The 25,147-nt window shown below is 41.1% G+C and overlaps 1 protein-coding gene and 1 long non-coding RNA gene across 3 annotated transcripts in view; one reads left to right on the plus strand and one right to left on the minus strand.

Annotated features, from left to right (window-relative positions):
* TNC (tenascin C) overlaps nucleotides 1–7,618 on the minus strand; it is a 114,966-nt gene extending 107,348 nt beyond the window's left edge. For both annotated transcript variants that reach the window (XM_080402279.1, XM_080402278.1), the window contains exon 1: nucleotides 7,480–7,618. The gene's annotated coding sequence lies outside the window, so the exon portion shown is untranslated. The remainder of the gene's footprint in view (nucleotides 1–7,479) is intronic.
* Nucleotides 7,619–7,910: 292 nt separating this feature from the next.
* Nucleotides 7,911–23,341, plus strand: LOC308069648. The gene is made up of 2 exons (XR_013930470.1): nucleotides 7,911–14,402; nucleotides 14,920–23,341. It is a non-coding gene; the product is annotated as an uncharacterized lncRNA (long non-coding RNA).
* Nucleotides 23,342–25,147: the final 1,806 nt, after the last annotated feature.

Consider the following 25,147-nt stretch of genomic DNA (forward strand, 5'->3'; position numbering starts at 1 on the left):
CAGATGCGCTGTACCCAGTAACTGTTAACGTAAAGCGTAAGACTACAAGTTGCGTAACAGGGCGCAGGCAAACATCTTGAGGGACAGTGAAAACTATTGTGCTGTGATACTCGGTGTAATTAGGCAGAACAAACTACTGGAAGAAATGGAGTGAAGAGATGTAGGAAAACATGCATTTCAGGAAACAGAAAGACAAAGTGATCTTTATTACTCATAAATTAAACTCTGAGCCCAAGTGGTATAGTCGCATGCCCATGAAGCCACATTTCTGTTCTCACAAAAATAGAAAAAATTACTTCCAGTGAAGTTTTAATTTAAAAGGGCTAGTTATCAAAGTCACTTTTGTGATGATTAAGCAAAGGCTGCCCCTACCGTGACTTGCAGTGCAGCTTTTCAGGACCCTGAGGTCTGTCTGGTGTCGGCTCATGCCTATACAATGGCTCCATTTGAACTCAAAGGCAGAACTCATCTCCCTCCTTGCTCATTACTGATACTGTTCAGAGCTCGTAGACTATTTACATCCATAGTGATCATAAATAACACGCTTGTTTCAGTATGAGGGGAACAATCTTATAACTTTTCGTATAACGTTTTTATTTTTTTTCCACATATTTTTAGAAGGGATAACACCACTTCATCTTTCCCTGTATTGTCCCATGTGGTTGCTTAACCTTCTCCAAATGTTGCTTCTACACAAGAAAGTGCAGGGATGCTCTGGCAGGCCTACACACCATACCCTCTTCTCCTAGATGGAATGTTCTTGGTTATTAAAGCAAATGAAGTCTTGCCTTAATCTTTTCCATTGTTAGTAAATTTGATACATGTAACTTTCCAGCAAGGGATGCACACTCCATCTCAATCTTAATTGGATCCATACATTCAAAAAGAGCATCTTTCACTCCAAATGGTGCTTCAGACCTGATTTTTTTTTTACTTCTAGAAGAATCCTGCTCTTTCTGAGTTTTCTTCTCCTTACAGCCTACTTTTTCCTTGTTCACTTGCTTTTTTTAAGATTGTATTCTAGAAGCAAAATTCTGGGCAGAAAAAACTCAGCTTATTTTTCACTTCCTTTATGTGAGATACTTGAGAATTTTCTCTATTTCATAATAAATGTCGATAAAACCCACAATACTGTTGCAACATTCACAAATTATTCTGCGAAATACCTCAAGACTTACAAATATTTAAAACAAATCAGTACGAAGTTATTCTCTGAAATATTCTTCTAGCACAGATGATGGCTTTGGCCCATTCTTCTGTATAAAGCATACAAAAATGATTTGCAGCAGCAATATACGTCACTGGAACTGTCTCAGAGTCCTACTCAGCTCTAAAGTCAGGCCAGCACGAAGATGCTTAACACATTACAGCAACAGGGCTAAACTGAGTCGGTGCTGCATCTGTGTAGGAGAGCAGGCTGCCTGTGGCAGTGAGGACACGGATGTCACTGACACAAACCTCTGGTAGTGCAAGTGGAACACTGGAAGGATGGTAACTCATGTCTGCCATCCGCTTTCAAACCAATAATATTTTTATAATACAGATGAAAATGAAGCATGAGCTTTTGTGTTCCAGTAGCTAAATGAGAGATGAGAACTACCACTGCGCTCAGTGCAGTGAATCGCAGGCTGTTATCAAGATACTGACTCAGGCAACAAGCACTAGTCCCATATTCACAATATGTCCCATGCTCACATGTGCTCTGTAGCATGTTCTTGAACTTCAAGCAACATCAGAGCATTTCATTACAAAAGCTGACTGGAAAAAAATCAAAACCATTTTATAGAGAAGGTAAAACTTCTCTATAAAGGTGTTTGGTTTTGGTTTTTTTTTCATGCCACATCAGGATAAAATAAAAACATTTTTATTCTATTCAGATACCGAAGTATAAACCCCCAAGAAATACTTGAGAAATTAGCGTCCATTCTACTCCCAAGAATTGTGCTAAAGTAGGCTCAAGTCACTGCTCAGTGTCAGATTCCAGGAAAGCATCTGAATCTGCAAGACAGCAAATCTTTCTTATCAGACCTGCATCACTTCAAGGTAAGTAACTGAACACAGGGTTTGGTGACCTGGTCACCCTCCTAAATGGGACTGAGTTACCACAATCCACCTTTGCAAAAAGGATGACTTGAAGCTGACTTCATCCACTACCCAGCCTGAGGCTTCCCCTGATTTTCACCATCATTTCCAGTTAGGGAGAGACAACTCTTCCAGATAAGTTTAATCAGAACCGCTCCATTTCCAAGAACAGCTTTGGAAACCTACCGAGTTTTTAATGTATTCCCAAGCAGCCACTCAGACTTTTTCTGTTCGTAAAATGACTCTCTGCATGCCGCTGAGCAGGCAGCTTGTCAAGGGATTCCTGACAGCGCTTGCAGCTTGACTGAGAAACCGACCACCGGCCCTTCCTGCAAACACCGTCAGCACTGGATGTCTGGGAATGTTTGAAGACATTGCTGCTAATAGAAATAAACTGTCATGCAAAACAAACCACTTGGAAAATCCCATTTCAGGAGGCTGGAGAAGAACTGTGGCCCTTTTCCCATCTAAAGATTAATAGAAGCCCTGTTTTTCTTAAGATTTCCCTTTTTTATTTTGTTTTGGGGTTTTTTTTGTTTGTTTGCTTGGGTTTTTAGAGGTGGTTTGGTGTTGGGGTGTTTGGTGGGGGTTTTTTTGCTTGTTTGTTTTTAAAATACCTTTATAAGAATCAAGAGCCAGCTACTGGAATACAGCTGCAGAGAGGGCAGCGGTCACACCAGCAATGCAGATCAGCCTGTCCAGCAAACCTCACCACGTGGAGGAATCTAGTTTCAGGAGGCCAAAAAGTAATTATTGCAAGCTTCACATCTGAAGACTATCAAGCTCCTTTTATTATTTCAGGTTTATTTTATTTTAGTGTCTTGAAAAGAACCAAGCCTCCTTTGTCACGTAATAAATACATAAAATGGATTAAAGTCTTTGTGAAACAGTTCACTACCAAAATAAAAAGAAATCAACAAGCAATCAAAAACCATTTTTACAGCAACTTCCCTTGGGAATTTAGTGCTCTTAATTCTCATTTAACATTCATCATATTTTTTTCTTCAGCATTGGGGAAGGAAATAAGAGTCTTGTCTTGTATTCAAGAGCAAAGTTGCTCTGAATGTCTAAACTCTGTCACAGAATAAGGTCAGATTTGTTTCATTTTGTTATTTTCCATTAAAAGGAGAAACTTGAAACCACAGTATTCTTCACTCCCTGCATTTACAGTATCTCCCCAGGAAGGTCTGCCATCTGTTTTGATCTGTAAACCAGCAAGTTGAGACTGTAGTAGTTTGCACTGTAGTAGAAGAAATGAATGTTTCTGTGCATAGTCATCTGCTGCAAAATAAACTGCTAAAAACATACACGGATCCATACTCACCCCTTGGGCTTCACCACATAAGCAACAAGAAGAGGGGAACTCAGCAAGGATAAGCTCTGCCATTAATGCTTCTGTCGGCAAACATCGGGAGGCACAGATGTTATTAGGGAAGGTTCATGTTTTAGGCTTTCATCCTTATCACAAGAGCTGCTAAGCCCTACCTAGGTGCCTTTAACAGATGACTTATCTAGAAGATCCGCTGCTTTAGCACAGCAAGTTGCAGAATACCCTGGCAGATATAATCTCTTCCCAAATGCCACTCATCACTAATGCTGCTAGGTTTTGGCTACTTTTCACGACAGCCTACAATGACAATCACCAGCACAACTTTGCTTTGCCCACTGCGCTTACAGAGCCTCCCCCCCAAGGAAAATCACAAACTCACTGCCTTCCCAAAAATTTCACTAACTTTTCTCAAAAGGACATGGCAGCTACATTTTGAAGACTTCTGAGGAAGAGAGGAGGACTGCATCACCACAAGGTATAAATTATTATTTCTCAGTTATTTCCCCATTACAGTTAATCAAGGACCCTGGGGTACAGGCTCCAAGGCAGGCAATGTTGCAGGTGATGACTGATTTCAGGAGAACCAACTGTAGCTCTGGATTTGCGTGGGGGGTAAACTGGGGCAGCAGAGCTGGCAGGAGCTCACATAGCCCTCAGCACTCTCTCCTCTTTAGCTGATCGCTTACAATAAGAAAGCAGCAACTAACCCAAGCATGTAAGTACAGCTTTCGAGGAAAACAGCTCCCAACCTACAGCTCACTCGCCCTCTGAGCAGACAGGCAAGAAACCACAGCTTTCATACTAAATGCGAAAATCTAAGTATTGCTAAATAGGAGATATTTTTTTGCTAGAAAACTGAGGAGGTAATTAACTTTACAGTGTCTTCTACTTTCTTGGGACAGATGGTGAAACCCTTTAGTTGTCTGGTTTTCAATTTGCTCCATAACTCTGATGATAAAGCTATGGCCAGGCAGCAGCTCCCTATTTGCCTTGCCCTGCCTCCTGAGCTGGGGATGAAACAATCTAAGAAAAGCTAAGAAATCCAGCCAGGGGGACCAGAGCTTTGCTGTCACCTGCTTCCCAGCACAGTGCTCTGGAACTCTGAAACCAGGGAGCTTCTCTTCAGCCTTGCTGTGCCACACTGGCTTTTTGCTACAACTACAGTTCCCAGCAAATGTGTTTAGGCTTTCTAACCCTTTGTCACAGCTGGATGTTAAACAATTTCCACCACCTCCCTTAAGGAAAATTTAGTCAGGAGTTTCTGGAAGTGCTCAGCGTTGTGGTACCCATAATCAGTTTGTACACAACGCACTATTTCAACTGTGAAGTTACTTTCCCAAGGAACACTCTGAGGTGTTTGCTTTAACAACAGCAATCCCTGCAAAAGCTATCAGCTATCTGCAGTGATCCTGCTCCCTCCTGAAATATTTTTCTGTTAAAAACATTACTGTCTCACAGGAAATCATTACCTTCCATGCATGCTCTACCTACCTCATACTTTTCAGTCACATTGCTATCAAAAGCAAAACTCAAAATTATGCCTAAGCTGGGATGATCATTACCTGTTTGTATAGGCAAAGTACCCTATTCATGTCCTGACCACACAGAGACACCCCCTTTGGCATAGGCTGGAAAATGCAAACACACTAGAACTGCCTTGTTTCTTTTAAAAATAGCATTTAATAAAGGGCTCCTTCATTTCAGGCAACTACATAGGAAATCAGAGCATTCTGTGACCCATTCCTTTGGATTACCTGCTAACATCTCCATTTCATTCAGAAAGCTGCTCTGCGTTTGGGCAGTAAGGAATGAAATTCCCCCCCCCCCCCCCCTTCCCAGCAGGAAAAGAAATAGTTAGTGGTATCCAAAGCTTAACCAAAGGAAGCCACAAAGGAAGCCTGCGAGCACGTATGGGACACTCAGCAGCTCCCTGTGCAGCCAGCCTTTGCTTCCCCTCCTCACCTCTGTCACTTTTTGGCAGGGGAGGGTCACAGAAGATCCTTAGCCACAGCTCCATGTCAGTAAAAGCATCACAGCCTGTAACAGACTCCATTACGTTTCCTATGCGGAACAAGGCAGGGGAGATTCTAAGAACCAGACTAAACTTCAGATATGGGTCCAAAACCTTTCTATGAATATTCATGCACCCAGACGTGCAAATATTATTTAGTCATATGTACTTGTCAGTATATACCAAGGTTACCGTTTTTGTAAGAAAGAAAATGGCAAATCACTCTGATTTTTTGCTTTCAACCTTTTGCCCAGAATTTTACAGCTATACTGAAGAAGTGGGAAATGCAAGCGCATTGCCAACCTTATATGTGTAGCAAACCTTGTTTTAAAATCTTGCCTTAGAGTTGAAGTAGGTCACATCTGCATGGGCTGAGGCAGGTTTTGACTTACTATGAGTGGGTCGGACAATGGTTTTACCAGGACACAGAACCCAAGTTGCCATGCCCTGCCTCTCTGTTGACATGAATCTGAACTGGCTCATGTCAGGCTTCCTTGGAGCACAAGAATTTCAAATAAGGTTTGTCTGCACTGTCATCGACAATGTGCCCTGGACTCCACACAGCCTGTAGAGAATGTTTTTACCCTTTGCTGTTTAGGTTGTGACAAGCAATATTACTCCTTTGTAAAGGAGAAGCATTCTCAGGAAGGCTAGGCAGAGGAAGAGGAGGAAGGAAGAGACTAGGGCAGGGAGAAACCAGAAGAGACACGAGCTTTATTGAGAAGCAAAATGTACAAGGAGACTGAGATCTGGGTCTGATGCAAGACTCCATAAGAACATGCATAGTCTGAAAATCAACCTGGAGAGCTGTTTCTGACAGGCCTGATTCTAGATGGTAGCATCTTAATAGACAGGCTGGCACCTTGCAGGGGCATCTAGCAAAGGTGAAAAATACAGATAACCTGACACAGAGGGTTACTGGAGAGTCTTTTAGGGAAGAGAACATTCTGGACCGTAGAAGGAAAGAGGAGAATTTCAGGAGTGAGAGCTGAGATGTTATAAACAGACACTACTAAGACAGCGCGGCAGAGTCACCACTGCTCACAAAGACAGAAATAAAATGATTCAAGAGGTGAGGCACAGAGATGGCATAAAGGCCAATGGCAAATCTTTACTCTTAAATCTGTTCTTAGGTAATCTACATGTTAAAAAGCCTCAAAGGGGAAAAAGCAGTGCAATGTAAAGTGGGATACTGCATTAACCTTTTAGCATTTCCATTAATTCTTGCCTTCCTCTCTTTTGGCATGTTGGTACGACTGGGCTTCAGGAGACCTGGCCCTTTTCTCCTTACAACATCACAACTCCCATCAACATCTGTAAATTAACCGTGCATCTGCCAAGCAAATGTAAACTTTTGTGGATAAAACACTTTGATGACAATACCAGTAACCAACTTGTAATTTGAAACACTTCATCCCATCCACTGTAACATAAGTGAGTCTGCAAGATTATGCCAGCTCTTGAAGATAGCACAGTTCAAAGTAGCCTGAGGACAGATATGGAAAGGGAGGATAAACCAGATTCTTTAAAATTCTACACTAGAGAAGAAACACCACGAACAGCTGCCCCACCTTCATTAAGTACTAAAGCAAAGACTGTTTCTGCCACTTTGCTGTCTCTGCAAATCTCTTTCACTAATAAAATCCCTTCCCAAAGCACTGCTGGCCTCAGCTGAAATGTGTTTATTTATTTTTTCCTAGCTATACAGATTTAGAGCAAGGCAGAGAAGCATCATTTCACTACTCAGCTCATGTAAGACAAGCCCCCTTTTCAATCTCCTCCATCAAGAAAAATCGATCTCCACTAAATTAAAAAAAAACAGTAAAGCTCATTGATACCTGCCCCTACAGTCTCTAGGAAGCACAACAGGAACTGGAAATGAAAAAGTTTCTTATAAAAATCACAATCAACAATATTAATTTTTGTGTGGCAACACCAGCGGCTCATTGATTGAAAGAAACATTTGCTCTCACACAGAACACATTTCGCATCCTTTGTATCTATCACTGTAAAACAGAAAAAAGCCTCTACTGGTAAACTCTCATCACCTCCTTACCTTTAGCACTCCCTCCCCTCGTGTTTATGTCGTTTGTGCTTTCTTTCCACCTCCCTTCTTGGCACCTTAGGGCAGTCACATAACTTTCCTGTCAGTTTTGCAGCTTTAAGTCAGAAGTTTTGGATCCTTATAGGAATGAGGAGACACATGCCCAATAATGACTATGAGGCAGCGCTTTTAATAACAAGAGTCAAAAGGCAGCCCTTCTTGTGAGGCAGATATAATTTACTGCATTTTGTGGAAACAGAGGCACACAGGGGTTAGATGTCTTGCCCTGGGCTTCAGCGAGTCATTCTAAAGCCAAAGGCTGGACTGGGAGCCCAGAGATGTTGCTCCTTTACCCTAATCCATTACCCGCTTTTCCTCTGCAGGATTTATTTCCTCTATCATGACTGATGACTCAGTTGCTGTATAAGAGGGGCATTATATAGTACTTCGTGATGAGGGGCTAATTCCTCCTTGACACATGCTGTTCAGTATAACATGACACAGTGTTACTGAGATAATCAGTCCATTGTCTCAGTATGTTAATTGAGACAAATGGTGTAATGAGTCATGTTTAGGTGTCTGCTTCAATGTTTCCTCTTTGTTTTCTGCTCCTGAGATTAATGCCTTCATTCCTTGGAGGTGACTGCTGATGTTCCTCCTTTCTGAGTGCTGCTGCTGGGATACTGTGTCTGCTTGTGTTACCTCATTTGCAAAATATTCTGCTTATTCAGATTTGCTATTTTTAGAGTCTTTGGAGAATTCTTTTTCCATGCTAACTGATTTTGAGGTTAAAAGCAAACAAGAAGAACAGAATCAAAGCAACAACTCCCCTTCCGCCCCCCTCTTTACACTTGAATCAGAAATGTGAACCCATCATCTATAAGAGTCGCCATTTGGGATTGTGCTTAAATGATTTTATTAGCTGAATATTAGTTCGGTTGTTAGTGGCATCTCTGTCTGAGCTTTCAATATGGGAGCTAGTGACCTTCACTCGCAGGACCATAGATGCAGGAAGAGAGGGCAAAGAGTGGTACCCAATTTCTTTACATCAGGGCCTGGTCTTTGGTATTTGCTGTGTTCATGTTTTCACCTTTGCAGGGGAGTCAGTTCCCCACAACCAGCTGCTTGAAAAAACACCATCTAAACCCTTCCTCCAGAGAGGAAACTCACTGCTCAAGGCTGAAAACACAGGCAGTTGAACCTTGAGCTAAAATCCTAAGCCAAGATTGTGACACTTCCTCACTAATGGATGGCTGAAACTTGGGTTCCACCATTTTATTTCTTCTTTAAATCCCAGTAGGTTGCAATCAAAGAACAGCAAAAGGATTTCCTTGGATCTCTTTAGCTATCCTTGTCCCGTTTCTCTGAGTGCTCTTCTGGCAGAGCACTACGAAGGCAGTCAGAGGGCACTGTGACTGTTACCCCATGTGTGGGACCAGTGGTCATCCTTTCACTTGCATTCACTGCAGACCCATTTAAACACTCTTTGCAAGCAGCCACATGCTTCTGCCCGTACGTGAGGCTGGCTAGACATTACCTGCTTCAGGCTAATAGTCATATGAGCCCTTTTACACATCCCTCCAAGCCCCAGGCTTGTTGCCACATCAGCATGGCTGCACAGCTTCTAGACAGAGGCCAGTTCATACATAGGTGGCTTCAGTAGGAGCTTAAATACATTCATAAAGCCACAGAGCCAGGGGTTCTGCATTTCTTCAGACAGATCTATTCCTCTGTTTCAAAACCTCACCAAGTGGGAGAAAGGAAATAGCCTTTATATAGAGCCCTGTAATTTTCCTCTTTAAGGGCTATATAATCCTACATATCATCTGAAAGCATTCAGCAGACATGGCTGAATTAAGTAGTTGCATGTTTTCCCTCAGCTTGCAATCAGTGGTTACAGGTGAACAACTAGTACTCTCAAATCAAAATGTTGTTTAGTGATAACAGAGTAAGCTAAACATAATATTAAAGCTAAAAGATTTTTAACATAGTGAAAGGCTTTGAAAGAATGCCTCATTCAGTGGAAATTAAAATCTTCCCTAAGACATCCACTGTGAATTAAGGCAAAGTGTGGACAGAAAAAAACCCAAACTATCTCACTGTACTGTATCACTAGCTGCACTGTAACCATCCATGGTCATAACTCAGCATCAGTAAATTACTGCGTAACAGACGTGGTCACAAGGGAGTTTATCAAATGTTGTTTAAGGATTTAACAAAAGGGCATAAGCCTGTGTATAGACAACACTCAAACAGGGCTAGCAAAGTCAATACCACAGAACTTATTGCTAAAGGCAGTAGCGAAAATAGTGAAAAATTGGCTCTTTTGACAACTTCTAAAAAAAATATTATGCTAGCTTTTGCAAGGTCACACATCTCATCAGAAACATCCAGGTTTCTATCAACTCATTTGCAGCTGGGCTTTCTGCAGGGGGGCCTAAAATGCAGTAGGATGCCATTGGCCACACACAGGGCAGCAGATACGTTCTTATAGGTTACAGAGGCCGCTGAGGTACAAATGACATAGCTTTATAAGAAGCAAAACATAGCTGTGTGCTTTGCACTCTCAGCTGAGACAGGTTAGAGGAAGACGGCACCAGCTGGGAGCATCCTCACGCATTTGGGTATGAACAGCAGTTAATGATGAGGTAGCACATAAGCAGTGAATCCATTTTTACACAACTCTATTCATCAGGACTGTATGGAGGTGTTAAAAGCTAGATGTAGTGACAAATCTTGGTCCCAATATAGAGCTTTAACTCTCTAGCAAAGTGCCACCCCTCCTCTCCCCATCATGAGGTAGAATACACCCGAAGTGGATAAAGACACAAGCTGCCTCTTGGGTGTCTCTGAGCTGCCCCCAAGCACATGCTTTCAGTTATGCCCTCCATAATTGACTAGATTCCAGACTTGTTTGGACTTTGTTCCCAGCCTGGAAATACAATACATAAAAACAATAGAATCACATTCAAAACAAGTTCTGATGAAGAAGTTTGTTTCCTGGTAAGTAGTTCAAGTACCACCAAAATATTTGGCTGCCACTGCAAAGAAATGTGTTCCCCTCTATGCTGGGCTAGCCAAAATTGCAAGACAGCTTTACGGGTTCTTTCCAGATGTTTAAATAAGGACTTGTCAGAAAGTTCCATCTGAAACAACAAGAAAACGCTATTTTTTTTCCCCCTCCCCATTGCAGCTATCTGTAATTTCCATCTGACTGTTCAAGGCTGGTCCTCTCTCAGGAACATAAATACCCAAGGGAAGCTCTAAATATCCAGATATTACAAAGATATTTTATGTCCAAGAATATTTTTCAGCTGATGTTCTTCTATAAAACCAGGCCATTAGCTGCATAAACCACCCACCTCTATTTCAGTTTTGTCCCTACTGCTATACATCTCTTACTGCACTACACTGAAAAGCTGAATTATGGCAACACACCAAATTCTGAGCCTTGTTGTAGCTAGGGAAGAGTAAGCACTAGAATAATTGAACTTGAATTTTATAACGAGTAAGTTAAAGGTAACACCTGCTGTTTGACATCTGGAGTTTAATCTGCAGGAATTAGGAAAAAGCTAGGCACCCTATTACCCACTCCTTCCTTCAGCCGTCCTGTCATGCTGAATGGGCTACAGTGTGCACAGCAAGCAGAGCTTTGCTACAGCGTATTCAAATTAAATTTGCAAACCCTTGAGGAGAGACCAAAAATATATCATTCCTACGCGCACAAATATTCTTCTTTACAGCGTTTTGGCCAAGTGTGGCCATTTAAAGCCTTTCCTTGTTGCTGCAAAACCAAACACAATTCCTGTTTATTATTTGAAGAACTATCAAATTACATGTTATTCAAATTCTCACTGGATTTATCTGACCCTGCACAATGGCTTTTTTTTAAAAAAAAAAAATCCAGATAAAACCAATTATACCAAAGGATTCAAAGGGAAGAGACAGAATGCAAGCTGGACAGATGAAAAAAGAGTTTCTAACCCAAGGTCAACATTATTTTGAGAAATGCAGGAGAAGTCTGAGCTGTTTCTCTTAAATGCTGCCCACCACTCTCTTGCTTGCTCTCCTGCCCATCACAGATTTCCTGTTGCAGCCTCACCAGTACTGCAAAACCTCTGCAAGGACCAGTCAACCTCCCAGTCAAGACCTATACTTATGAGAGACGGAATTTGTTCTCTTTGAAGCCCTCCAGATCCCCTCCTCTGCCCTTTTTTTTTTCCTTTGTCAGTTTTCAATGCAAAAACAGTTTTCGAAAAACAAAGGGTTTAGTGAATGATTTAACAAACTCTGCATTACGTAAAAACTAAACTGTGTCATACACTTAATTCAAACACCTGGAATGGATCTTTTCAATGGGCTTTAAGAGAAGAGGAAAGAAGAGGAATAAAAAACCCCAAACCCAGGTAAGAGGTGTTTTAAAGACAGCAAAACTCTACTGCAGATTTCCAGAAAATCCATGGGGAAGTATATTCCCTAGAGGAAGATGAATGAATGGGGATTACACATTACACAAAAAAATTTATAGTGTGGGGTGGGGGAGGTGGAAGAAAAGGTGTTGGGTAAGAGTGACAGAAAGAAATGGTAGGAATTCAGGAAGGAAAGCAAAGCGCCAGTGAAGAAGAGATCTCTCCTGTCAGGAGCTGACCTTTGAGGGGCTCTGAAGAGCAGATGCAGCAATTCTTGCCTTGTAGATGCAGTGTGGCGTTTGGTAACTGGACGTTGTTGGAGGGGGTTTGCACAGTGAGCTCTTTGTAGTGGTTTCTTTAATAGTCTCCTATTCTTCCTGGGGCTGCTTGTGGAGGCTGGAAGGGAGGCAGAAGGCAGGGTAAGACTGGAGAGATATTTCAGAGGGCTGAAAGACAGAAGGGAATAACAGCAAAATGTATTTCCCCATGGGCTGCAGTGGCAAAAACATACACCAGAGGCTTGAGAGCTTGGAAAGCTGAAGTGGAGGATTTAAATTCAAGGCAAGATAACATTTTCTTTTAGGAGCTCAGACTATTTACATTCCAGTTGTAGTTGTGAATGGGCCTGGATAACCCGCTGACCCAAGCACCCCTCCATCTTCTTGGGCTGACAGGCGTAGCCTGTGCCAGGCAGGAGGCTGAGTTTTCCTTTGGTTTCTGGTCCACTGTCACCTCTGTCCTGAGAAAAGCTGTATGCAGGTAAATCACTCTGCCAGCATCTGCAAAGAAAATGCTTTATCTCTCCTAGCATTTAAAAGCCCAGTTTCCCAAAATGTAACTGTTGGTTCTACACTGGTTCAATTCCTTTCTTTTTTTTCCTTCCAGAGCTTATTTCAGTGAAACTGGAGAATAAGAGAAGCCTAAGGGCTCTATTGGATGTGTTCACCTTTAGAGAGGATTTGATAGAAATGGATAAACCTGCCACAGACTTCTGGGAGTTTGTTCAAGAAACTACACCCACCCCTTACTGTGTTTAGTTTTTGCAGATGTTCAGATCCCATTATTTTCATCTTTGATAAATTCTGTAAGACATTTTGATAGCAACAGCTAAACTCTGTTTCTTTACTCCTTTTAAGGCACTGATGCTCTCTGTTGCCTTCTCCCAACATACTGTCCCAAAATAAAGAAAAACATTCAGAACAACTGAAAGAAGAGAATTTCAAAACAGATGCATTGTTCCCACACCCATCCGTTGTATCACCAATAAATCACCATAAACAGATTTTTAATTTTTTTTTTTATTATTATTATTGCAGGATATCAGTCAGCCCCTCCTGGAGACGCAAACAGAAGGATAACTCTAGCAAGGCATAACTACGTATCACACCTCCAAAAAGGAGTTTCACTGATTTTAAAAACCTCCCATTTCCAAACACCAGCAGAGGACATGTACACAACCACACAACCTGTGATAGGGAAAACACTTTGCTGGCTTCCTCCGGTCTTTGTTCAGTCTTGTGCTTGTGACAATTACCTCTTAGTCTGGATAATGACAACAGTTGCAAGTGCATATTCTTGCATCAACCTGTACTGCAGCTGCTTATAAACGTGGACTGGGGATTCAGCTATGTGCTGATACGTCCCGGTACTGTACCATGCCAGCCAGGTGTGCAGTGCCACAACCCCAGCTCTCACATACGGCCAGTTGCCTGGTCTGTCAATCTACCAGGCTGGGCCATGTGGCACACTCAAACCTGAGAGCAACTGTACCTAAGGTTGTACCAAAATCTGTGCAGATTGTCTGGTACTGTGGCTCCTGAGAAGAAAACATGCACCATCAGGTGTGTGCTGTGCTCAGGTGGGTCAAGCACTGGGCCAACAGCAGTTTCATGGTCTGCAGTAAGGAAGCATACTGCTAAAGCCAGAGTCGCATCCTTTCATGTCAAGTCCCAATTACAAAAATGCCACCTTTGACTTTTTCCCATTTGGACAGCACCTGCCTTTAATTATTCTTTCCTTTCTGCAAGTAAAAAATGCCAAGCTGTATTCCTAGCAAACACCAGAGCTACTGAAAACGTATGATCCCAGGATTTAGTCAGCTTCAACAGAAAGTACTAGCTGAGGGGAAAAAACCACAAATATCCCCAAAGACATAATAATGTGTGTTCCCTTTTTGCATTTGTACATAGCCAGGTCAAGGGGAAGCAAACACACAGGGCCAGCAGTCAGGGCTCAGCACCCTTCTCTGTCCAGTTTCCTCACGCCTGTGTTTAAGCTGGTCATCGTAACCCAGCAGGAACACCTCCATACTCACCTGTCCAACTAATCTTCCCACTTGGAAATCTTCCATGTTCCAGCAAGAAGAAATTGTGTTCCTCCACTTAAGTTACAGCCCGATAATAGAGAGATAATATCTCCTGCTTGGGTGCAGGAGATACAGGTCTGAATCTTTTCAGGAAAAAGAAAACCAAGCCAGAATCTTACAACTAACTGAATGCCCCAGCTGAATGTCGGCCTACAGAAAAGGTAGGGCTACCACCTTTATGTGTCTCTGTTTTTCTTTACTTAGGCCCCAAGCACAACAAATATTTGCAGTAAAATATTTTTTTTTTAAGGGATGGTTTCAGTCCAGAGAGATTTCACGCAGCTAGGTATCTGAATCTGGGCAAAGAATACATAGGCAAACAACTGCTCAGACAAGGCATCTATTAATCCATCCTGTTCCCAATTAAATCATCTTGGTTTTTCTTCTACTTCCAACCCAGTTTCTTTCTCCACACCCTTCTCCCAGTTTCGTGATTTCCTCTCATTCTTCCAGCTTCCTCCCAAGGAGCTGGGCCAGGCCACTGTGGCTGGCAGCAATGGGCTATACCCTGCCTTTGATGCGACTTGTGTCTTGTTAACAACTCGGGGTACCCTCATGGATCTACTGGACTCCTGCAAAACCTTGACCTGCTGGCTTCCCTGAGGCACTGGAGAATTTAAGGAGCAGAAACCTCCCATTTCACTAAACATCACAGTATTATTATTTTTTTTTTAACAGGGACTGATGTCAGCTTGAACATGTGGCAATTGGAAAGACAACATTTGTACTCTGGGAACAGCAAAAGCTGTTTCCTTTGCTTTGTAATTAGATCTTCAAGTTGGCCTGACCCATGTGCTGCATGAAAAGGCTTATTCTTCTTTGCCTCAGTCACTCCAGTCAGGAAAAGAAGCTGTCAAATTACTCTCAAAGGTATCCTTAAGCCTGTTTTGTGGCATAAACCCCCAAAATTATCAACAAGTGGATCACATATCATTGAAAGTAGTCCAGCAGTGTTAGATGCTGGCTGTGGATGCCATGAGAATGGGCATACCTTCTGCAGCTCTGGAATGGGAATGCTATGAGACATTTTGAATCCAAAATTACCTGCCCCTTCACTGATAGGGTCAAAGTCATTCTCAAAAAGTAAGATAGTTCTAATTCTTCTTACATGTCCACCTAGAAGCATCAGTTCCCTTTACCCTCTATGTCCTAGCTGTCCAGGAACCTGTTGAGGCAAAACAAACACATCAGGGGGGCTGTGGGTGTCTCAGCGTCTCCTGCACAAAGTGTGGATATAGGTGCTAACCCCCTTTGTGCGCTACAATGAAGAGTGCCACAGGAGGACATCACTAACAGGAGATTAGTACTTTCTAAGGTTTTGTCTCATTTTAAAAAAAAGAAAAAAAGCCTGTAAGCTCCAGCCTGAAAAAACTTTCTTAATTGCAAGTTTTCTGTGAAATAGAGAAAAAACACTGCACAAGCCCATTCTCTCATTTTGTAAAAATAAATCTCAGTATGACATCCACATGGACTACATTTCCTCCTGGGCCATTCTTCCCCCACTGGGAACTAAAGCAGATTTCTAAAATTCTCCCAGCAGGAAACATTCTGTGATGTCTCTACTCCACCACAGCACCATCGCATCAGAAACCATACAGTCCTTATGTCGAATTTCATTCTAACAAAGTTTATTCATGGGCCATCTAATTTTCATAGCAGAAGGGAATCCTTGAAAGCAACCCTGCGTTCAATTTCCTCATTAGCAAATTCAGTTTGAGATCACCCTCTTTCCCCCTTAATAAATTGTTTATAATGTCCTGGCCAGAAGTGTGTTTTGAGTTTTGGTTTTCTTGGGGTTTTGTGTTTTGGTTTTGTGTTTTATTTTTTACCTTCAGTTGTGGCAATGTAATTCTTCATTAGACCGGACTTTAAACTAGGTCTGTGAAGTGATCTGCAATTAACTAACCTAATATATGTGCCAGTGCATAAATCCATACCACTTCTGTTTGTAACCCCCCCTATCCCACCCACACCCACCCCCCTGCATTGCTTTGCTGACCTAGTTTAGAAAACCTCTGCTCCCAAAAATTTATTCAGTACAAGTGAGGACAAATTTAGCAGGGTGACAGTGTGTGAACCTGGGAACTTTTATCATGACCTTTCCTATGAGAAGAAACAGCAAATCATTAATTTCAAAGTATCTTTAAGTTCTGAGTCACTTCAAGAGGTTTCATGTGGATATATCGTGCCCTGGCTTGTGGGCACACAAAATAAGTAATAATTTATTCCTTATTAAGAAGGCACAGAAATAAGAATCAGTGCTTCATCTCCCCTGGGAGGAAAGGCTGAGAGAGCTGGGCCTTCTAACCTGGAGAAGAGAAGGTTGAGAGGGACCGGTGTCAAGAGGATGGGACCAGACTCTTTGCGGTGGTACCCAGTGACAGGACAAGGGGCAACAGGCACAGACTGAAACACTGCAAGATCCATCTGAATATGAGAAAAAACCCTCTTCACTGCGAGCGTGAGGAACACTGGAGCAGGCTGCCCAGAGAGGCTGTGGGGACTCCTTCTCTGGAGACATTCAAACCCCACCTGGATATGACTGTGCAACCTGCTCTAACAGGGGCTTGTACTGGAGGGTCTCCAGAGGTCTCTTCCAGCCCCCAAGGATTCTGTGATTGTGCTTTGACTAATTAGCAGAATAATTTCAAGAAATGCAACCGTTCATCCAAGCTCAGAGTACAAAATGCTGAGTTTTCCCTAAAAATAACATGTCTGCTTGTCCTCGTTTCAGCTTAATTAATAGAGTTAGTTTTCTTCTTAGTAGCTGGTGCAGGGCTGTGTTTTGGATTTGATGGGGGAATAATGTTGATAACACACTGATGTTTTTAGTTGTTGCCGGGTAATGTTTATACTAAGTCAAGGACTTCTCATTTTCTCAGGCCTTTCTAGCAAGAATGCTGGAGGGGTCACAAGAAATTGGGAGGGGACACAGCAAGGACAGCTGACCCAAACTAGTCAAACAGGTATTCCAATACCATGGGGCATCGTTCTCAGTATATAAGTATTCCTATTGACAACATTGTGTGTGTGCACGCGTGCATCACTTACCTTTTCTCCATTCCCTATGGATTTCATTCCTCTCCCCTTCTACCTCCTTTGCATTATAGTTGTTGTTAATACTATTATTGTTTTTATTTTATCTTCTTTCAATTACTAAATTGCCCTTATGTCAACCCTCAAGTTTCACATGCCTTCCCAATTCTCCTCCCTGTCCCCAGGCAGGGGGGAGTGAAGGAGCAGCTGGGTGGTGCTTGGGTACCAGCTGGGGTTAAACCACAAGGTTGCTTTCCTCAGAAAACTTGAAACTTCAATTAGAGCATGGAAAAAGTTTCAACTGAAATTCTTAATTTTAAAGGTCTACCTCAAAAAATATGGGTCTTCCTAGAGAAGTATTTGCAGTGTTTTTCAATTATTTGAGAAAAAAACTTCTGCTGGAAAATCTGACTACTGCCAGTAGTTACACGATGTCTCATTAGAAAAGTGCCACATCTGCCATCCATAGTGCCTTAGAACGATGATCTTGTTTCTGCTTAGAAAAAGTCATTGTGACAGATGTAGCAGCAATGTATGCACAAAAAATCCCACAGAAAACATACCAACTTCAGATAGATCAAGAGATGTAACAGCAGCACTTGTTATGTTAACGATGCACAGAAGTATCTCCGAGACACCTTTTTCCTTTTCCGAAAAAAAATAATAGCACAAGAACTCAAAGGAACACCTCCCAGCCACCATACTATGGGCTTAAGACAATAGCTAATTTTATCTGCACCATATCTTTAGTTGATTTCATCTGAAGTAAAATAAAACTTAACACACCCAAGCTTGTTGCCCTGTATCACAATAAATTGATATGCATTGTACAGCACCGGCTGAGTAACAGGATTTAGATCAGAAGCCAGGAACCTTGCTCCAAAGAAACAGGCAAAACATCAGTAGTCAAACAGCATGACTTAAGGTTTGGGTTTCGTTTTGTATTTAAAAAACTTCATGCTACTATTTAGCTTGCTTCAGATCTATGGAAACCAGAGGCCGGTCAGCAGGAGAACATCAAAATGTTAAGCAACCTATTTCAATCCAGCAGCTGAGGGTTTAGTGAAGAACATTCCCTTGCCCTCATCTTATCCTGGGGTACTAATTCCCTTGGCTCAGTATGGTGAGAGTACAGTGGAATGGAGCATAGCTTCAGAAAGTAGCCATAAGCACTCTAAGAACCAGAGCAAATTAGCACAAGTGAGGGGAGGGCAGTTACCAAAGCAATCATTGCAGTTGTTCTCTTCTGACTTGGGGTGGCAAGAGAACGAGGCTGTTGTGCCACAGCCTGCAGCTTCACACGATGTCAAGGGAAAAGATTAGCTCATCTTTCAGTGACAGACAGGAGCTTGGCCTGTGTTTTTTCACAAACATCACCTTTCCCAAGGGAGAGAGAATTTGCACCCTTGTCTGTCTCAAGCATGAAGTGTCAGTTATCAAATGCAAACCCGCCGCCTTCCAGTCAGCACTTCTCCAGAATGACAAGCAGCTGGAGGGAAACAGCACAATAACCCATTGAGTATGAGAAAGGGAAAGCTTTTTGCCACAGGGCAGCGTTACAGGTCTTTCTGAAGCTTAAGGAAAGGTAATTAGAGGTCTTGTAATAATCTATTCCCATCACGTCCTGGCTGTAATGGAAAAAGGACTTCCACAGCTCTTCTAAGAAATTTAACATACTGCTGGAGACTCTTTACTTTAAACATATGGCATTTTCAGTGTAGTCCCCAATCATGAATACTGTGCGAAATACTTACAGTACTGGATGACCTTTCCAGTACAATGGCTTTGCAGTTTTTGTATTTCAAAACCGCATAAAAGCTTACTCAGTTTAATGCCTTTTGCCATCAGAAAGCTGAACAGCTCTCAGCCAAGTCAAACTTCGAGTAGAAGACAAGTGAAGAATGTTTGCCTGCACTCGTGGTGGAGAATTAAACATTGCAAATGCAATCACAACTATTTTGGTAAAGGTACTGACAAAACAAAGAAGCAAGCCTGGCTTAGAAACTCAGGCTGCATCCATTGGAGTAAGCATCTAAAATACAGCTCCAAATGGATGCGAAAAATGAAAAAAAGCCAGTACTCCCTCAAAAATCCCTGCCACAACTGAAGTTTGTTAAAGGTATCATAAAAGGAAAAGTCCTAAAATAGGAAGATACCAATCACAGTGGGAAATGTGGTTTTCCTATGATAGAAACCCTTTTAAAAAAGAAGTGACAAATTGATGAGTGCAGCAAATCTAAGGAAAAACATTTTGGAGAAATGGCTTATAGCATGCTGAAAGTGCTTGGCATCTGCCAGGTACAACAAGTGTGGGGGCAAAGACTGATGTGTTTCCTTAAATATGAAGAAAAAGGAAGAGGAACAAACAAAAGAACAAATGAATGAAAGAAGAAGAAGAAAAAAAAAAAGACAGAAAACCCAGAGCTAGTAGCTTTTAATGTTTCCTGGAGAAGTAGTAGCCAGTACCGTTGAAATGACGGATACCTCTCAAGAGCTTTTAAACACATTGAAAGTGACTACCTCTTCCCGGGAACTCAAAGGCTAAGCAGACAAGGTAGGTAAAGAAAGGGGTGGAAATAGGAATAATTATCAAGAATTTGTAAATGGGGAACAAAGGGACTAAGTTACTTGTCACACAATAGCTTGTGTTCCAAATACCTAATCCCACAGGCTAAGCAACACAGACCACCCTTTCCCTTGACAGTGTATTTTTAATTGCACACAATCCAAAGGAAAGGAACACTCTATAACCAAGTAGTATTAATCCTCCTAATTAACTGGAGCGGATGGAAAGCAGTTAAGAAAACAAGTGAGTGAAAGGAAACTAGCCTGAATAACACCAGAAATAAACACTATGCTTTTTGCTAAATATGACACTTCCATCAGTCAGAGCCCCCAGGGGAGTGCAGTGCTGGAGACAGATTGGTATTTTTCGAGAGACATTAAAAGTCTGAGGAGCATTTGAAGCAGCTCAGTATATAATGGCACCAAGAGCCCCACCAGAGCAGGGTACAGCCAGCAGGAGGTCTGGATTGTATCCCTTCAGCTCCCACCACCTGTAGTAATTTCAGGCTATTTACTTGATTTAGCATCTTCAGTAGAAATGACCAAATTTGAAAGCTTACCTTAAAATAAGCACTTAAACTAAAGAGATTAAAAATCAGTAACCACTTTGCAAGTGCTTTGCCCTTTGCTTCTGCATCCCAGTTTGTAAATAAAGAGAATGGAAACCACCATCTTCATAAAGTGGTCAGGCATCTCTGATGGCATAAGCAGCAGTGGGATGCTGTCTCGTAATTAAGATACTTTGAGAACTCCCTTATTAGTGTACTTTCAGTTCAGCAGCTGTACTGGCAAGTCACAGGCATGTTACAAATCGGTTCTAAGGGGACTTCCTCATCTTGAATGGGAATAAGTATTTTAGCAATCATGCTCTGTTGATAGTCTTTGTGACTCTTCCTCTGCAACTAGCAAAGCTTTTGGTATTTCCTCCTGGTAGTAAGGATTCATTCTGACTTAGCAACAATTTTAGTCTAATTTTCAATGTTTGTTAAGCTCACATCTTCAGGTCATGTACTTAATCTGGTAGCTATGCAGTGAAGACTTTCTGTTCTCGTGTTTTCCGTTTTTTTTATCTCCCTCCTTTCTTTCAAACTTTTTCAAAAGCTTTACTTTTTCACATTTACCCTTTTCCTGTGATGCTTCTTGACCTCTACAACACCTTTCCCCCCACACCATTTGGGCTCTGCACTTAGTGATTGACAATGGCTCTACTGTTGCCAGTTGCATTCCAAAATGATTTATTTTACTGATTCTCTCTCTCTCCTTTGTTTATGGTAAATATTCCTTTTAGTTTTAACATTTTGACCATGAATAAATTCCTAGTCTCCTCCAGAGCAGAGTCCTTGAGCTCAGCCATACAACTTCATTCCCCACTCCCCTTAGTGTATCCATCTCTGTTCTTTTAAAACTGGTTCAGACCTACTTTTGCTTCATTACATTATATTCTCAATCACTGAGAAAATGAAGTTGGTTGGAAACTTTTCTGCAGAAGGCATAAAAGCCTTTAAAGCCCTCCATTCCCAAATTCAAACAATGGAATAAGAAAAGCCCTGTTGCTTCAAGACTGTATAGGCAGCAATTCACAAATTACAACAGTGTATGAAGGTCAGTAATGCAGCCAGTCCTCCTCAGCTGGAATTCCTGACACACAGAAGCTATTGTCTGTCAGAAATGAGCAGATGAGAGTTACTGAGGATTTCTTCCTCTTTCTGAGTAAGCAAGGTCAAACTCGACCTCCAAGAAAACCCCCAAGTCAGCAAAACAAAAAAATAATTGTGTTCTTCCAGGCCAAATATGGCCATAAGGAAAGAAGGAAAAGGTCTTTTGACCATGGAAAGAGAGAGTTGTCAAAGATTACTTGTATTTTATTGTGATGCTATTTCAGCACAACTGTATACACTGCATTTCTAGAGAGAAAAAAAAAAAAGCAACAGTAATTGCCAAAGAATTTAAGTTGAACAAACAAAATACCAATCAACTTCCCAAAACAGACTTCCATAAACTTTGTTTGATGCTCTGAACTTTTAGTGAGAAAAAGCAGAAAAGAAAATCTTCTCAACTAAGCATTCTTGAAGACAGGCTTTTGAGTCCAGTGCTCAAAATGCAGAGTATATTAAATCACAATACTTCATTTAATCTCAGTGACTTGGTTTCACAAGTACCTCAAGTTCTTTCTTTCAGAATGTGTAGTTTTATATTTGAAATCGAGTTATAACATGAACTTTCAAAGTAATGTTTTGAGACAAGTGTTTTCTAAACAGAAGTTACATTACTATCTTCGGCTTTCCCCTTCTGAACAGATAAACAGGAAGATTCTGTGCTCATTACAGCAACTCAGCACTGACATGAGGGGCTGAGATGGTCAGAAAACACACTTTTATACACTAAAAGTCATCCCGTAGCTGAAAAGCTAGTGGAATTGTGTGATACTGGAGTTGCTACTGAAAACACCCACAGCTTTCAATTATTAATAGTTTGATTTATTTTTTCTTAAATGCTGTTATAAAAACTTCATCTTTGGGAGATGTGGGATGAATTTTTATTTTTCTTACAGAAAGTCAATTTAATCAGTGAGGCATAAAAAGATCAAATTGCAGTACAGTATTAGCAAAATTTTAAATAGCATCTTTCTAGCATAATGCCATTTCAGAAAGTAGTACTGTGTTCCTCCCAGGAGGGCTGACATTTAAATATTTATAGGATCAAATGCTAATGACAGAAGATTTTCTCGACCTTCTCTTCCTGCAAAGAAAGCATACAGCTCTATCATATCTTTCCTAGTACTTCAACTGTGCTTTCTTTCCAGTCACAACATAACCAAGGATTTCTCCCATTGTCTTTTGTTGTGTTTGAGGCCAGGCTTAGCGGCTTGATCAGATTGTGGGCAGGGGCCTTATCCATACCCTCAGTGCAAGTTCCATCCAGAACTGGATGTGATTCTATGCAATAAAAGAAATTAACGAAGCAACAATGTTCTAATAGTTTATTATTTTAGCCTTCCAATGGCTCTACTAGATCACATTGTTACTGAAATCGTAAGATTTTCACAACATCGTGTCAGTTAAGCCAGTTTTGCAGTGATTTAACACGACTGGATCTGAACACACCGGGGAGAATAATGGTTGTTCAAACATCAAACACGAGCCCAAAGCGGTTGTAGATACACCAACTACAGAATAAATCCTTTCATTATAAAACACTAGAATGCCAATTTAAACAGAAAATGCAATTTTTAGGATGTCATCTTCCAAACTTCCTGGGTTTTTCTGAGAAAAAAATCTTATCCTAAAATTGAGACAAGTTCAGACTGATGTATTGCACGTATTCAACTGGCAAGACACAGAAAATGTTAAGCTAACAATTCTCTGCTGGAAAAGCTTTGGATTATCACTACAGGAAAGAAAAGTTCACCACATAGGGGAGTTGTTGTCGTTTAAAGTAATTATCTCCAATGAACTAGCATGATTTGAAGTCTTAGTGCATGTTGAATAAACAGCATTTTTACAAAATGAAGCTTTGTCTACATATAACAGTTAAAGTGATAAAAAACACCCGTGTCAATGCATTAACTCTTTCTTTCCCTGCAGGAGGGGCACAGAAACAGTTAGCTTCCTGCTGATACTAATAAAACATCGATTTTAATGGTCTTCATTTTTCTTCAAAACATTGATTTCACACACTGATTTTTACTTTTCTCCACTTGTCTCTGTAGGAAGTAGGAATCTACTACTATTAAAGTCCTCTGATATAACTACATTAGGTATGGTAAAAAGGACATCAAGCATTCTGCAGGAACCACTGGATAGATTAGAGCAAGCAGGTAAAACACTGTCTGTTTCCCCTCTCTGATCACATCTGATCCTTGATTTCTTCACCGAGGTCTTCACCAGCACGATGCTGCTAAGCTTCCCTCCAAAGCAACAACAAGCAAAGCTGAAAGTTCTTAAGCACTTTTTTACCATTCAAAGCAGCAAGTTAAACCCCTAAATACCTCCAGGGCCCTGGACCTGCATTCAGAGAGAGGCACTCAGCAACACCTTATTCAACTGAGACCCCTACTCCCTGTAGGTTAACTGGAGCTTTTACGGGTCAAGTCACAGCTATATATAGAAAAACTTACTAATTTATTGCCCTTGAGCAGTGTAGTCTTACAAGGCTCTAAGTATGTTTCTCATTAGAAGTGACATTTGAATTTCAGGGGGTGGTGGATGAAGTTGTTTTGTTTCACATTTTATTTTTACAGCCATTTCTAATTAGCTGTTTATTAAATTGATTTTAGTGTTTGATGTATTCTGTATTTAAGCAGGACAGAATGTGTTGCACCTTAGGTGTCATTTCATGTAACACCATCTGAAAGAGATTCACATATCCCCTATCCACTGTTAAGTCTAAACACAAACAAAACATATTAATCAATGACAGAGGCAAAAGAACTCAACAGAAACAAACTGGGCTGCATTACGGAGTAAGTGATTGCTACATGATACCCTGCACATAGACTATGAACTTCTCTTTGTCCTGGCAAAACTCATAAGTAGACTTTTATCATGACAAAGAGTCAGAGGGTTTCAAATGATTAAAGGCAAGAACAAATCACTTCTTTCTCCCTCCCCTAAAAAGACTGATGTAAAGCAACTTGGGATTTGTCTACATTAAAAGCTTCATATAAAATAATTGTAAAAATACCTGACAGCATTTGTCAAACGCTGTCCTTTGAATAGTTTGACATATCTATTAAAACCTCTCCCAATTAGTATTCCATTCAGCATTAGTAACCGGTAAGTGTCAAGCAGTCACATTATAGTCCCAGCTGATGCATCTGAAAAAGAATCTAATGCAAATTCCAGCAGGCTTCAGACGTAGTTTTAAAATGCTTTCCTTAGAGCCTAGCTCTTTATTTGCTGACAGATGCTTTTGTAGACCTGCTAACTTTTGAAGCCAGCAAACAGTAATCACCCAGGCAGAGGTTGCATCAGCAGAATAAGCACAGCAACAATGAATAAGACTCCGCATTTTAAATGAAACTTGAGCAAATTTGCCAATATCAACAGGTACCACACAATTGTTTCTTGGAGATTCATCTGCTTGTGTAAGCTGTCCCAGTTCTCTCTGGCAAAAAGGAAAAGCTGCTTTCAAATTTCACCTACATCAGCACCAATGAGGACTAACACCACAAAAACAGAATTAGTTCCAGTTTATATCAAGATTACTGAGGCTGAAGCCCTTGAAATTTTAATTTTCCAGCCAGTGAAATGAAGACAGTAAATAATACTTGCCTACCATAAAAGGGAATTGGGCTGACACGTTA

This window comes from Falco punctatus (genome assembly GCF_963210335.1).
Source record: "Falco punctatus genome assembly, chromosome: 9".
Lineage (NCBI taxonomy): Eukaryota > Metazoa > Chordata > Aves > Falconiformes > Falconidae > Falco > Falco punctatus.